The following is a 13,987-nucleotide window of genomic DNA, read 5'->3' as shown; positions in this document are numbered from 1 at the left end:
GCTAGCTATCTATTCTCGCAAAATTTGAGTGGCATATTTCTAATTGTCCCAAAAATAATACCTCGCACCTCTACAACTCTTGGATACGAATTAAGGCCCATATACATTGCCTCGCGCGCAGCTTTCCATCCTAGCTCCATAGCATATGTGTCAGGTACCGTAATTAGGGGTACCCCCAACACTCCTAAACACAGCTGGTAAACACCCGCAGAACAAACCATAAAAACTGATGGGCGCGGTTTAAGTCAAGGCTTCGTCTACCCAAGGGACGCGACCTCGCCCGAGCCCAGCCTCGGGCAGGAACCATAGTCCTAGACGAATTCACGCCTCGCCCGAGGGCCTCCACAGGCAGTGGGCGCGCCCTCGGCTCGCCCGAAGCCCGGCTCAGGCAGGCTTCGTTGTGAAGCAACCTTGGCCAAATCGCCTCACCAACCGACCGTATCGCATGCACATTTAATGCGGGGATCGCCTGACACCTTATCCTGACACGCACGCCTCAGTCGGCAAGGTCGAAGTGACAGCAGTCACTTCGCCCTTTCACTGACCGATCTGACAGGAAAACAGCGCCACTCACCCCGCTCCGACTGTTGTGCCAACCACTGGGGTAAGACTGACAACAGCTGAAGTTTAGTCTCGGGCACAACAGGGAGCTCTGCCTCGCCCGACCCTCGGCCTCGGTCTCAGCCTCGGCCTCGAAAGGAGTCACATCCTCGCCCGACCCCGGCCTCGGCCTCAGGAAGAGTCTCTGCCTCGCCCGACCTTGGGCTCGGACCGACCGTGCCGCAGAGGATACATCATTACCCTACTCCTAGCTAGCTCAGGCTACGAAGGAACAAGACCGGCGTCCTATCTAGCTTACCCCGGTAACAGGTAATGATGGTTCCCCGCGTGCGTCCATGACGTCGGTGGTTCTCAGCCCCCTACGGAAGCAAGGAAACGTCAGCAGGATCCGTGCCACGCCGACAGCTGTGCTTCTGCAAGGCTCAAGCACCTCTCCGACGGCCACGCTACCATGTACACAGGGCTCAGGCACCTCTTCGCTAGCCACGTAGCACATAGCTACACCCCATTATACATCTGGTCTAAACAAAGCATGTCCAAAGGTTCCCTACCCTCTGCCTCGCATCGATCAAATTGTGGACTCCACTGCTGGGTGTGAAACCCTGTCATTCCTCGATGCCTATTCAGGTTATCACCAAATCAAGATGAAAGAGTCCAACTAGCTCGCGACTTCTTTCATCACACCTTTTGAAATGTATTGTTATACTACTATGCCATTTGGCTTGAGGAATGCAGGTGCAACATACCAAAGGTGCATGAACCACGTGTTCGGGGAGCACATCGGCAGAACGGTCGAGGCTTACGTCGATGACATCGTTGTCAAGACCAGGAAAGCCTCCGACCTCCTCTCTGACCTTGAGACAACATTCAAGTGTCTGAGAGCGAAAGGCGTGAAACTCAATCCCGAGAAGTGTGTCTTCGGAGTCCCCCGAGGCATGCTCCTGGGGTTCATCGTCTCCGAGCGGGGCATAGAGGCCAACCCGGAAAAAATCGCGGCCATCACCAATATGGGGCCTATCAATGATTTGAAAGGAGTACAAAGGGTCATGGGATGCCTTGCGGCTCTGACGCGCTTCATCTCGCGCCTCGGCGAGAAAGGATTACCCTTGTACCGCCTCTTAAGAAAGGCCGAGTGCTTCACTTGGACCCCCGAGGCCAAGGAAGCCCTCGGGAACTTAAAGGCACTCCTTACTAATGATCCCATCTTGGTGCCCCCCACTACGGGAGAAGCCCTCTTGATCTACGTAGCCGCAACCACTCAAGTGGTCAGCGCCGCGATCGTAGTCGAGAGACGAGAAGAAGGGCATGCACTGCTCGTCCAGAGGCCGGTCTACTTCATCAGCGAGGTGCTATCCGAGACCAAGATCCGCTACCCACAAATCTAGAAGCTACTGTATGCAGTAATTCTGACGCGGCAAAAATTGCGACACTACTTTGAGTCTCATCCGGTGACTGTGGTGTCATCCTTCCCCCTGGGGGAGATCATCCAGTGCCGAGAGGCCTCGGGTAGGATAGCAAATTGGGCAGTGGAACTCATGGGCGAGACAATTTCACTCGCTCCTCGGAAGGCCATAAAATCTCAAGCCTTGGCGGACTTCCTGGCTGAATGGGTCGACACCCAATTGCCGACAGCTCCAATCCAAGCCGAACTTTGGACCATGTACTTCAATGGGTCGCTGATGAAAACTGGAGCAGGTGCTGGCTTGATCTTCATCTCACCCCTCGGGAAACATGTGCACTACGTGATTCGCCTCCATTTTCTGGCGTCAAACAACGTGGCCGAGTACGAGGCTTTGGTTAACGGGCTGCGCATCGCCGTCGAGCTAGGGGTTTGGCGCCTCGACGCTCGGGGCGACTCGCAGCTCGTCATCGACCAAGTCATGAAGAACTCCCACTACCACGATCAAAAAATGGAGGCCTATTGCGACGAAGTTCGGCGCTTGGAAGATAAGTTCCACGGACTGGAACTCAACCATGTTGCTCGATGGTACAACGAGACCGCAGATGAGCTGGCTAAAATAGCCTCGGGGCAGACGACAGTTCCCCCGAACGTCTTCTGCAGGGACATACATCAACCATTCGTCAAACTCGACGACGCGCTCGAGCCCGACGAGACCTCGGCCGCCGAGGGTGAAGCCCTACGCATCGAGGGAGAGCGGAATGGGGTCACGCCAAACCCGAACTGACAGACCCCGTACCTAGAATATCTCCTCCGAGGAGAGCTACCCCTCGACAAGGTCGAAGCTCGACGACTGGCTCGGCGCGCCAAGTCGTTCGTTTTACTGGGTGATGAAAAGGAGCTCTTCCACCGCAGCCCCTCAGGCATTCTCCAACGATGCATATCCGTCGCCGAAGGACAAGGGCTGTTGCAAGAGATACACTCGGGGGCTTGCGGTCACCATGCAGCACCTCGAGCCCTCGTGGGGAATGCCTTCCGACAAGGTTTCTATTGGCCGACCACGGTGGCCGACGCCACTAGGATTGTACGCTCCTGCCAAGGGTGTCAATTCTACGCGAGACAGATGCACCTGCCCGCTCAGGCCCTGCAGACAATACCCATCACCTGGCCGTTTGCCGTGTGGGGTCTAGACCTCGTCGGTCCCTTGCTAAAGGCACCCGGGGGCTTCTCGCACCTGTTGGTCGCCATCGACAAATTTTCCAAGTGGATCGAGGTCTGACCCTTAACCAGCATCTGGTCCGAGCAGGCAGTGGCGTTCTTCACAAACATCATCCATCGCTTTGGGGTCCCGAACTCCATCATCACCGACAATGGCACACAGTTCACTGGGAAGAAGTTCCTGGACTTCTGCGAGGACCACCACATCCGTGTGGACTGGGCCGCCGTAGCTCACCCCATGACGAATGGGCAGGTGGAGCATGCCAACGGTATGATTTTGCAGGGACTAAAACCAAGGATCTACAACGACCTCAACAAGTTTGGCAAGCGATGGATGAAAGAGCTACCCTTGGTGGGCTGGAGTCTGAGGACGACGCCGAGCCGGTCCACAGGTTTCTCACCATTCTTTCTAGTCTATAGAGCCGAGGCTATCTTACCCACAGACTTAGAATACGGTTCCCCGAGGACAAAGGCTTACGACGACCAAAGCAACCAGACCAACCGAGAAGACTCGTTGGACCAGCTGGAAGAGGCTCGAGACGTGATCTTACTACACTCAGCACGGTATCAGCAGTCCCTGCGACGCTACCACACCCGAAGGGTTCGGCCCTAAGGCTTCCAAGTGGGAGACTTGGTACTTCGGCTGCGACAAGACGCCCGAGGGCGCCCCAAGCTTACTCCTCCCTGGGAAGGGCCGTTCATCATCGCCAAGATTTTGAAGCCCGGAACATACAAGCTGGCCAACGATCAAGGCGAGGTCTACAGCAACGCTTGGAACATCCAACAGCTACGTCGCTTCTACCCTTAAGATGTTCATATACCTCGTTTTCTTTACATACATAAATAAAGTCTAACCGCCAAGGAAGGACCAGCCTTGCCTCGGCAAAGCCCGACCCTCCCTCAGGGGCTAGAAGGGGGGAACCCCCTCTGCGTCAAAATTTTCCTCGGAAAAGTTTTCTACCAAAGGAAAAGTTTTCTACCAAAACGACTTTCGACTATATCGATAACGGAACCCTAAAAACGAGCGAGAGAGCACCTAAGCGGCAAGGTCGACCGAGCCGAGGGACTCCTACGCCTCCAGGATACGGATACCTCACTCATCACCTTCCACGAAAAGTGACTCACACTCGGATAAGCGGTTCTGTTATCGAACAAGTCCTAAACGCTCGGGTAGAAAATGACTTTCGTGCCTTCTCGACTATATCGATAACAGAATCCTACAACCGAATGAGAGAGCACGTAAGCAGCAAGGCCGACCGAGCCGAGGGACTCCTATGCCTCTGGGATACGGATACCTCACTCATCACCTTCCGCGAAAAGTAACTCTCGCTTGGATAAGCGATTCTGTTACTGACGAACAAGTCCTAATGCTCGAAACGAGAGGAAAGAAAACGCAGCTTTATAATACGACAATAAAAATGTTTAGGCCTCCGCGGCCGCGAAAAACGTACACGTGCTTCAGACAAACTGTTCCTATAGGTTCAGACATCGGCAGGGGGAGGAGCAGCGCCCTCGGCGTCATTTCCACCCATGGTAGAATCTGGCCCGGCCTCAGACGGCGACACGGGCGGAAGGATCTCCACCTCGAAGGAGGACGCCAGCACCGCGCTTGGGCCCTCACGGCCAGGCTCTCCGCAAGGGTCCCGGCCCGAGCGGATGCCTCGGCTGGCCGCTCCGTAGCCTCAGCCAGATGTCCCCCGAGGACCTCAGCCCGGCTTAAGGCCTCGGCAGCGTGACTCCGGGGTTGGTCCCAGTCGCGGATGACCTGGCCAAGCTCCAGCCACCACTGCTGCACCTCCTCGGCCTAGGAAGCCACCTGCTCCTGGGCCGACGAAGCCTCTATTCAAGCCGACACCGCTGCCTCTGGCTTCAGCTCATCGCAGAGCGGTCGAAGGTCCTAACACTGAGCAAGAGAGGCCTTGAGCGGCAAGGCCGATCGAGCCGAGGGACTCCTACGCCTCCGGGATACGGACACCTCACTCGCCACCTTCCGCGCAAGGCAACTCACACTCGGTTAAGTGGTTCCGCTAGCCAACAGGCAAGTCCTAGTGCTCAAAATAAGGAAGAAACACGGCTTCACGCTCAAATACCCAAATGTTTAGGCCTCAGCAGCCACAAAGAACAAACACACATACTTGGGGTAACAATGGTACCTAGACTTAAACGTCGGCAGCGCCCTCGGCGGTTTTCCCGACCTACGGCAGATGTCATAGTACCTAAAGCTATTAGATCTCGCTCTCAAGAGGGTACCATTACAAACGGGACTCTAGGTCCATTCCCGCAGGTATGAACAACCTCCACACTGGAAGGCCTGCGGGATAACAAACTCCAGGTGGCTCGCCGGTGACCACTGCACTAGCAGCGCGACAACGACCTCCGTCTCAGGTGGCTAGACAGCAGCAGCGATGGCATCAGGGCAAGCGCTACTGTCGAAAGGCCCTCGTTCACGTCCCCTCATGAGGGACGAGAACTAGCCATTAAAGCCAAAGAGCCGGAGGCCCGGAGCGCAGGTGGCACTGACGGTCTCGCCGGCGGAAGCAACCACCGCTGTGGTGGGAAGCCCCACCAACATCGCACCAGCGAGCGGCGGTCGCCCCAAAGCGCACCGGCAGGTCCTCACTCCTGCTCTCGCCACAAGAACGAGAATGGGACCATCCTAGAACATGAGTACCGCCCTCGCGGCGTACGACGTGTTGTGCGACCCCCCGGTGCAGCCGGCGGCGCAAGGAGGACCTGGACGTGGCCGGCCCGCGCGCGGCACGACCGTCGCCCGGGTGCAAGACGGACAGCTGCACGCTGTCCAGGCAGCAGCAGTTTGCCTTCCCCCATGTAGCTGGAGGACATCTCCTCCGCAGGGCTGGAGGATGCCCTTCTCCCCCGAATGCCGGAGGAAGAAGCGGGTCGCCGGCCCACGCGGAGGCAGGCCCCAACTCGGTGCCCTCCTCCCCAGCCCGGATGATGAACATCCTTGAAGCTGAGGGCGGGGCGGAGGCCGCAGCCCGGCTTGCTTCTCCCCACCACAAGGTTGGTGATCATCCCTACGGATGATCATTGGTGAGGGACTACAGTCGGGCTGCATGATGAAAATCCTTGAAGCCGAGCGATGTTTGAAGAACGCCAACCCCCACAAGGTCGTGCTCCTCCAACAACAGCGCAATGCATGAGTGGAGTGCGGAGGCATGTCTACTGCCTGGGGGATCGATCCCTTTTTAAAGGCGGCTCTCCCCACTCACATCCCCAAGCGTCACGGGCAAAGTCTCCACCGACATGCTCCAGGGTTCCCACCCTGCAACACGAGGGCTGGGTCTCACGCGTCATGCGGGCTGACCCAAAACACGAAGAAGGCAAACCGCCGCACGTGGAGCATGTAACCGCCCCGCGGTTATAAGCACTCCTCCATCCTCGCCGAAACCAGCGGTCGAAAGGGCGGACCGCTATGCAAGAGGCGTGCAACCGCACCACGGTTGTGCACCCTTTCGGCTTCATCGCATTCGGTGGGTCAGCGTGAAGGCCCAGGCCTGCATGTCATGCAACAGGCGCGACGGTTACTGCGTGCAAAGAAACTGCACTACCACTTGCGCTAATGCCGTGTCTTCTCGACTGCGGAACCAGTGCCGCGATTCGAGGCAGCCCTGCGCATGACCCAACAGTGCCAATTGAGTGCAACGATCATGGGTCAGTCAGCCGCGGGAGGAGGCGCAGCGGTTGACATGGCCAAAAGTGGGCCGGCAGTAATTGCGGCAACAGACGAGCGGAAGCAGCGGTCAAATCGCCTGCAGGCTCGCGTCCCCTCCTGAAGCGGCAGGAGAGCCCTCTCCCACGGCATAAAGACGACACACACGTGTTCCGTTCCTCGAACGACTCACGCACGCGCAACAGACGCCCCACGAATCGCCCGCCCCGTGGCATTAACTCCCTAGCAGGGCAAGCGACACCTCCGGCAGGCAAGGCGGGCGTCGTTTCACCTCTGCCATGATGACCGCGTCAAAAAAGGTGCGCCACATTATTTAAATCCATATCCTTTTCCTTTTCCTCTCTCTCTCTCTCTCTCTCTCTCTCTCTCTCTCTTGCCACAGGGACCGGGAAAGGGGATATTTTGAAAAGGATCCTTCTCGACGAAGGAAACGGGCTCCGAGCCCATTACTGATCAGGGGTTCGAAGGTTGGTCCCTCGGAAGGGTTCGACAGCCGCCCCAGAGCACTCGGGCTCCGAGCCCATTACTGATCAGGGGTTCGAAGGCTGGCCCCTCGGAAGGGTTCGATAGCCGCCCCAGAGCACTCGGGCTCCGAGCCCATTACTGATCAGGGGTTCGAAGGCTGGCCCCTCGGAAGGGTTCAACAGCCTCCCAAAGCACGCAGAGTGAGGGATGAGTCTGGGTATGTTCATTACATGGCCGAGGCTTGGGCTACGCTCCCGAGGTACCCTAGGACATTTCCGAGACCAGCGGGAATGATTTGTAATGGAATCCCACCGGAGGGAGGCACTGAGCCCTCGGACCCTATCGAACGGGTCCGGGTCCAGCAAATCACCTTCAGTTACTTTTGGAGCGCGCCTCTGGGCCACTAGCCGACCCTTAACGAACGGGGCTCGGGCGTCCACTCGGATCACCCGTTAGCAACTCACTGGAAACACCATGTTCGGCGCCCTCCGAGGGCAACATGGCGCTTTCCCCCCCCTTCCTCCTTGTGGAAAGGCGACGAAGGGGCGTATAACAAAAGTCGAGACGGTCCTTGATCGTCCTCTCGCTCCGTGTAGAGGCTCGGGGGCTGCTCTCGCACCGGGCTATGGCCAAACTGTTGACAGCGTCAACGAACCGACTTAAAAACTCGGCGCCTGACCATGCACCCGGGCCGCGACCAGGCCGCATGAGGGAACAACAAGGCTGGCCGAGGCATCACGAAAAGCATTAAGACCTCAGAGGAGTCAAACCACTCCTCCGAGGCCTCGGGGGCTACACCCGACGGGTGCGCTCGCGTGCACCCATCGGAACAAAGTATAACCGAGAAAGGCTGGTCCCCTCACAAAAGATGCGGCAAAGCCTCCAAGCGAGTACCAACACTCCCTTCGAGGCTCGAGGGCTATTGTCGGGTACCGTAATTAGGGGTACCCCCAACACTCCTAAACACAACTGGTAAACACCCGTAGAACAAACCATAAAAACTGATGGGCGCGGTTTAAGTCAAGGCTTCGTCTACCCAAGGGACGTGACCTCGCCCGAGCCCAGCCTCGGGCAGGAACCATAGTCCCAGACGAATTCACGCCTCGCCCGAGTGCCTCCTCAGGCAGTGGGCGCGCCCTCGGCTCGCCCGAAGCCTAGCTCGGGCAGGCTTTGTTGTGAGGCAACCTTGGCCAAATCGCCTCACCAACCGACCATATCACATGCACATTTAATGCGGGGATCGCCCGACACCTTATCCTGACACGCATGCCTCAGTCGGCAAGGTCGAAGTGACCGCAGTCACTTCGCCCTTTCACTGACCGATCTGACAGGAAAACATCGCCGCTCACCCTGCTCCGACTATTGTGCCAACCACCGGGGTAAGACTGACAACAGCCGAAGTTGAAAGTCGCATAGAGGGGGGTGAATAGGGCGAAATAGAAATTTACAAATATAAACACAACTACAAGCCGGGTTAGCATTAGAAATATAAACGAGTCCGTGAGAGAGGGTGAAAACAAATCGCAAGCGAATAATGAAGTGAGACACGCGGATTTGTTTTACCGAGGTTCGGTTCTCTCAAACCTACTCCCCGTTGAGGAGGCCACAAAGGCCGGGTCTTTTTCAACCCCTTCCCTCTCTCAAACGGTCCATCGGACCGAGTGAGCTTCTTCTTCTCAATCAAACGGAAACAAAGCTTCCCCGCAAGGGCCACCACACAATTGGTGCCTCTTGCCTTGGTTACAATTGAGTTTTGATCACAAGAACAAGTGAGAAAGAAAAGAAGCAATCCAAGCGCAAGAGCTCAAAAGAAAACGGCAAATTTCTCTCGCTAATCACTAAAGCCTTGTGTGGAATTGGAGAGGATTTGATCACTTTGGGTGTGTCTAGAATTGAATGCCTAGCTCTTATAAGTGGTTGAGAAGTGGAAAACTTGGATGCCATGAATGGTGGGTGGTTGGGGGTATTTATAGCCCCAACCACCAAACTATCCATTTGGTGGGGCTGTCTGTCGAATGGTGCACCGGACAGTCCGGTGCACACCGGACATGTCCGGTGCGCCAGCCACGTCACCAAAGCCGTTGGGATCTGACCGTTGGAGCTCTGACTTCTGGGCCCGCCTGGATGTCCGGTGGCACACCGGACATGTACTGTAGAGTGTCCGGTGCGCCAGCATGGGCGTGCCTGACTTCTGCGCGCGCTGGCGCGCAATAAATGCGCTGCAGGTAGCCGTTGACGCCGAAATAGCCGTTGCCCCGCACATACACCGGACAGTCCGGTGTACACCGAACATGTCCGGTGAATTATAGCGGAGTAGCTGTATGCAGTTTCCCGAAGTTGGCGAGTTCCTGAGGCCGCTCTTCCTTAGAGCACCGGACACTGTCCGGTGTACACCGGACAGTCCGGTGAATTATAGCGGAGTTGCCTCTGGAATTTCCCGAAGGTGATGAGTTTGAGTTGGAGTCCTCTGGCACACCGGACAGTCCGGTGCGCCAGACCAGAGGTGCCTTCGGTTGCCCCTTTGCTCTTTTGTTGAACCTAATACTTGGTCTTTTTATTGGCTAAGTGTGAACCTTTGGCACCTGTATAACTTGTACACTAGAGCAAACTAGTTAGTCCAATTATTTGTGTTGGGCAATTCAACCACCAAAATTATTTAGGAACTAGGTGTAAGCCTAATTCCCTTTCAATCTCCCCCTTTTTGGTGATTGATGCCAACACAAACCAAAGCAAATATAGGAGTGCATAATTGAACTAGTTTGCATAATGTAAGTGCAAAGTTTACTTAGAATTGAGCCAATAAATATCACTTACTAGATATGCATGGATTGATTCTTTTATTTTTAACATTTTGGACCACGTTTGCACCACATGTTTTGTTTTTGCAAATTCTTTTTGTAAATCTTTTTCAAAATCTTTTGCAAATAGTCAAAGGTAAATGAATAAGAATTTTGCGAAGCATTTTCAAGTTTGAAATTTTCTCCCCCTGTTTCAAATGCTTTTCCTTTGACTAGAACAAAAACTCCCCCCTAAATGAGATCCTCCTCTTAGTGTTCAAGAGGGTTTTGATATATCATTTTTGAAATACTACTTCCTCCCCCTTTTGAACATAATAAGATACCAATTTGAAATTGACCAATTGAAAATCTCCAATTTTAAAATTAGGTGGTGGTGCGGTCCTTTTGCTTTGGGCTCATATTTTCTCCCCCTTTGGCATGAATCGCCAAAAACGGAATCATTAGAGCCCATCGAAGTACTTTCTCCTCCTTTGGTCATAAAATAAATGAGTGAAGATTATACCAAAGTTGGAGAGATGCCCGGAGTGACGGCGAAGGAAGAGTTGTGGAGTGGAGTGGAAGCCTTTGTCTTCGCCGAAGACTCCAATTCCCCTTTCAATATACCTATGACTTGGTTTGAAATAGACTTGAAAACACATTAGTCATAGCATATATATAAAAGAGACATGATCAAAGGTATACTTATGAGCTATGTGTGCAACTTTAGCAAAAGAAGTTCCTAGAATCAAGAATATTGAGCTCGTGCCTAAGTTTGGTAAAAGTTTGTTCTTCAAGAGGCTTGGTAAAGATATCGGCTAATTGATCTTTAGTGTTAATGTATGCAATCTTGATATCCCCCTTTTGTTGGTGATCCCTAAGAAAATGAACCGAATGGCTATGTGTTTAGTGCGGCTATGCTCAACGGGATTATCCGCCATACGGATTGCACTCTCATTATCACATAGAAGAGGAACTTTGGTTAATTTGTAACCATAGTCCCGCAGGGTTTGCCTCATCCAAAGCAATTGCGCGCAACAATGGCCTGCGGCAATATACTCGGCTTCGGCGGTAGAAAGAGCGACCGAATTTTGCTTCTTTGAAGCCCAAGACACCAAGGATCTTCCCAAGAACTGGCAAGTCCCCGATGTGCTCTTTCTATTAATCTTACACCCTACCCAATCGGCATCCGAATAACCAATCAAATCAAATGTGGATCCCCGAGGGTACCAAAGCCCAAACTTAGGTGTATAAGCCAAATATCTCAAGATTCGTTTTACGGCCGTAAGGTGTGATTCCTTAGGGTCGGCTTGGAATCTTGCACACATGCAAACGGAAAGCATAATGTCCGGTCGAGATGCACATAAATAAAGTAATGAACCAATCATCGACCAGTATACCTTTTGATCGACGGATTTACCTCCCGTGTCGAGGTCGAGATGCCCATTAGTTCCCATGGGTGTCTTGATGGGCTTGGCATCCTTCATTCCAAACTTGGTTAGAATGTCTTGAGTGTACTTCGTTTGGCTAATGAAGGTGCCCTCTTGGAGTTGCTTGACTTGGAATCCTAGAAAATACTTCAACTCCCCCATCATCGACATCTCGAATTTCTGTGTCATGATCCTACTAAATTCTTCACAAGTAGATTCGTTAGTAGACCCAAATATGATATCATCAACATAAATTTGGCATACAAACAAATCATTGTCAAGAGTTTTAGTGAACAAAGTAGGATCGGCCTTACCGACTTTGAAGCCATTTGCAATAAGGAAATCTCTAAGGCATTCATACCATGCTCTTGGGGCTTGCTTGAGCCCATAAAGCGCCTTAGAGAGCCTATAAACATGGTTAGGGTACTCACTATCTTCAAAGCCGGGAGGTTGCTCAACATAGACCTCTTCCTTGATTGGTCCATTGAGGAAGGCACTCTTCACGTCCATTTGGTAAAGCTTAAAGCCATGGTAAGTAGCATAGGCTAATAATATGCGAATTGACTCAAGCCTAGCTACAGGTGCATAGGTTTCACCAAAATCCAAACCTTCGACTTGTGAATACCCCTTGGCCACGAGTCGAGCTTTGTTCCTTGTCACCACACCATGCTCGTCTTGTTTGTTGCGGAAGACCCACTTGGTTCCTACAACATTTTGATTAGGACGTGGAACTAAATGCCATACCTCATTCCTAGTGAAGTTGTTGAGCTCCTCTTGCATCGCCATCACCCAATCCGAATCTTGAAGTGCTTCCTCTACCCTGTGTGGCTCAATAGAGGAAACAAAAGAGTAATGCTCACAAAAATGTGCAACACGAGATCGAGGGGTTACCCCCTTATGAATGTCGCCAAGGATGGTGTCGACGGGTTGATCTCGTTGGATAGCTTGGTGGACTCTTGGGTGTGGCGGTCTTTGTTCTTCATCCTCCTTGTCTTCATCATTTGCATCTCCCCCTTGATCATTGCCGTCATCTTGAGGTGGCTCATCATGTTGTTCTTCCTCTTTATCAACTTGAGCCTCGTCCTCATTTTGGGTTGGTGGAGATGCTTGCGTGGAGGAGGATGGTTGATCTTGTGTATGTGGAGGCTCTTCGGATTCCTTAGGACACACATCCCCAATGGACATGTTCCTTAGCGCGATGCACAGAGCTTGTTCTTCACCTATTTCATCAAGATCAACTTGCTCTACTTGAGAGCCGTTAGTCTCATCAAACACAACATCACAAGAAACTTCAACTAGTCCTGAGGACTTGTTAAAGACTCTATATGCCCTTGTGTTTGAATCATATCCTAGTAAAAAGCCTTCTACAGTCTTAGGAGCAAATTTAGATTTTCTACCTCTTTTAACAAGAATAAAGCATTTGCTACCAAAGACTCTAAAATATGAAATATTGGGCTTTTTACCTGTTAGGAGTTCATAGGATGTCTTCTTGAGGATTCGGTGTAGATATAACCGATTGATGGCGTAGCAGGCGGTGTTGACCGCCTCGGCCCAAAACTGATCCGGTGTCTTGTACTCATCAAGCATGGTTCTTGCCATGTCCAATAGAGTTCGATTCTTCCTCTCCACTACACCATTTTGTTGTGGGGTGTAGGGAGAAGAGAACTCATGCTTGATGCCCTCCTCCTCAAGGAAGCCTTCTATTTGTGAGTTCTTGAACTCCGTCCCGTTGTCGCTTCTAATTTTCTTGATCCTTAAGCCGAACTCATTTTGAGCCTGTCTTAGGAATCCCTTTAAGGTCTCTTGGGCATGGGATTTCTCCTGCAAAAAGAACACCCAAGTGAAGCGAGAATAATCATCCACAATAACTAGACAGTACTTACTCCCGCCGATGCTTATGTAAGCGATCGGGCCGAATAGGTCCATGTGTAGGAGCTCCAGTGGCCTGTCACTTGTCATGATGTTTTTGTGTGGATGATGAGTGCCAACTTGCTTCCCGGCTTGGCATGCGCTACAAATCCTGTCTTTCTCAAAATGAACATTTGTTAATCCTAAAATGTGTTCTCCCTTTAGAAGCTTATGAAGATTCTTCATTCCAACGTGGGCTAGTCGGCGGTGCCAGAGCCAACCCATGTTAGTCTTAGCAATTAAGCAAGTGTCGAGTTGAGCTCTATCAAAATCCACCAAGTATAGCTGACCCTCTAACACTCCCTTAAAAGCTATTGAATCATCACTTCTTCTAAAGACAGTGACACCTACATCAGTAAATAGACAGTTGTAGCCCATTTGACATAATTGCGAAACGGAAAGCAAATTGTAATCTAAAGAATCTACAAGAAAAACATTGGAAATAGTATGGTCAGGTGATATAGCAATTTTACCCAATCCTTTGACCAAACCTTGATTTCCATCCCCGAATATGATAGCTCGTTGGGGATCTTGATTT

Source organism: Zea mays, chromosome 5 (assembly GCF_902167145.1).
Source record: "Zea mays cultivar B73 chromosome 5, Zm-B73-REFERENCE-NAM-5.0, whole genome shotgun sequence".
Taxonomy (NCBI): domain Eukaryota; kingdom Viridiplantae; phylum Streptophyta; class Magnoliopsida; order Poales; family Poaceae; genus Zea; species Zea mays.
Note: the sequence above shows the minus strand (reverse complement) of the source record.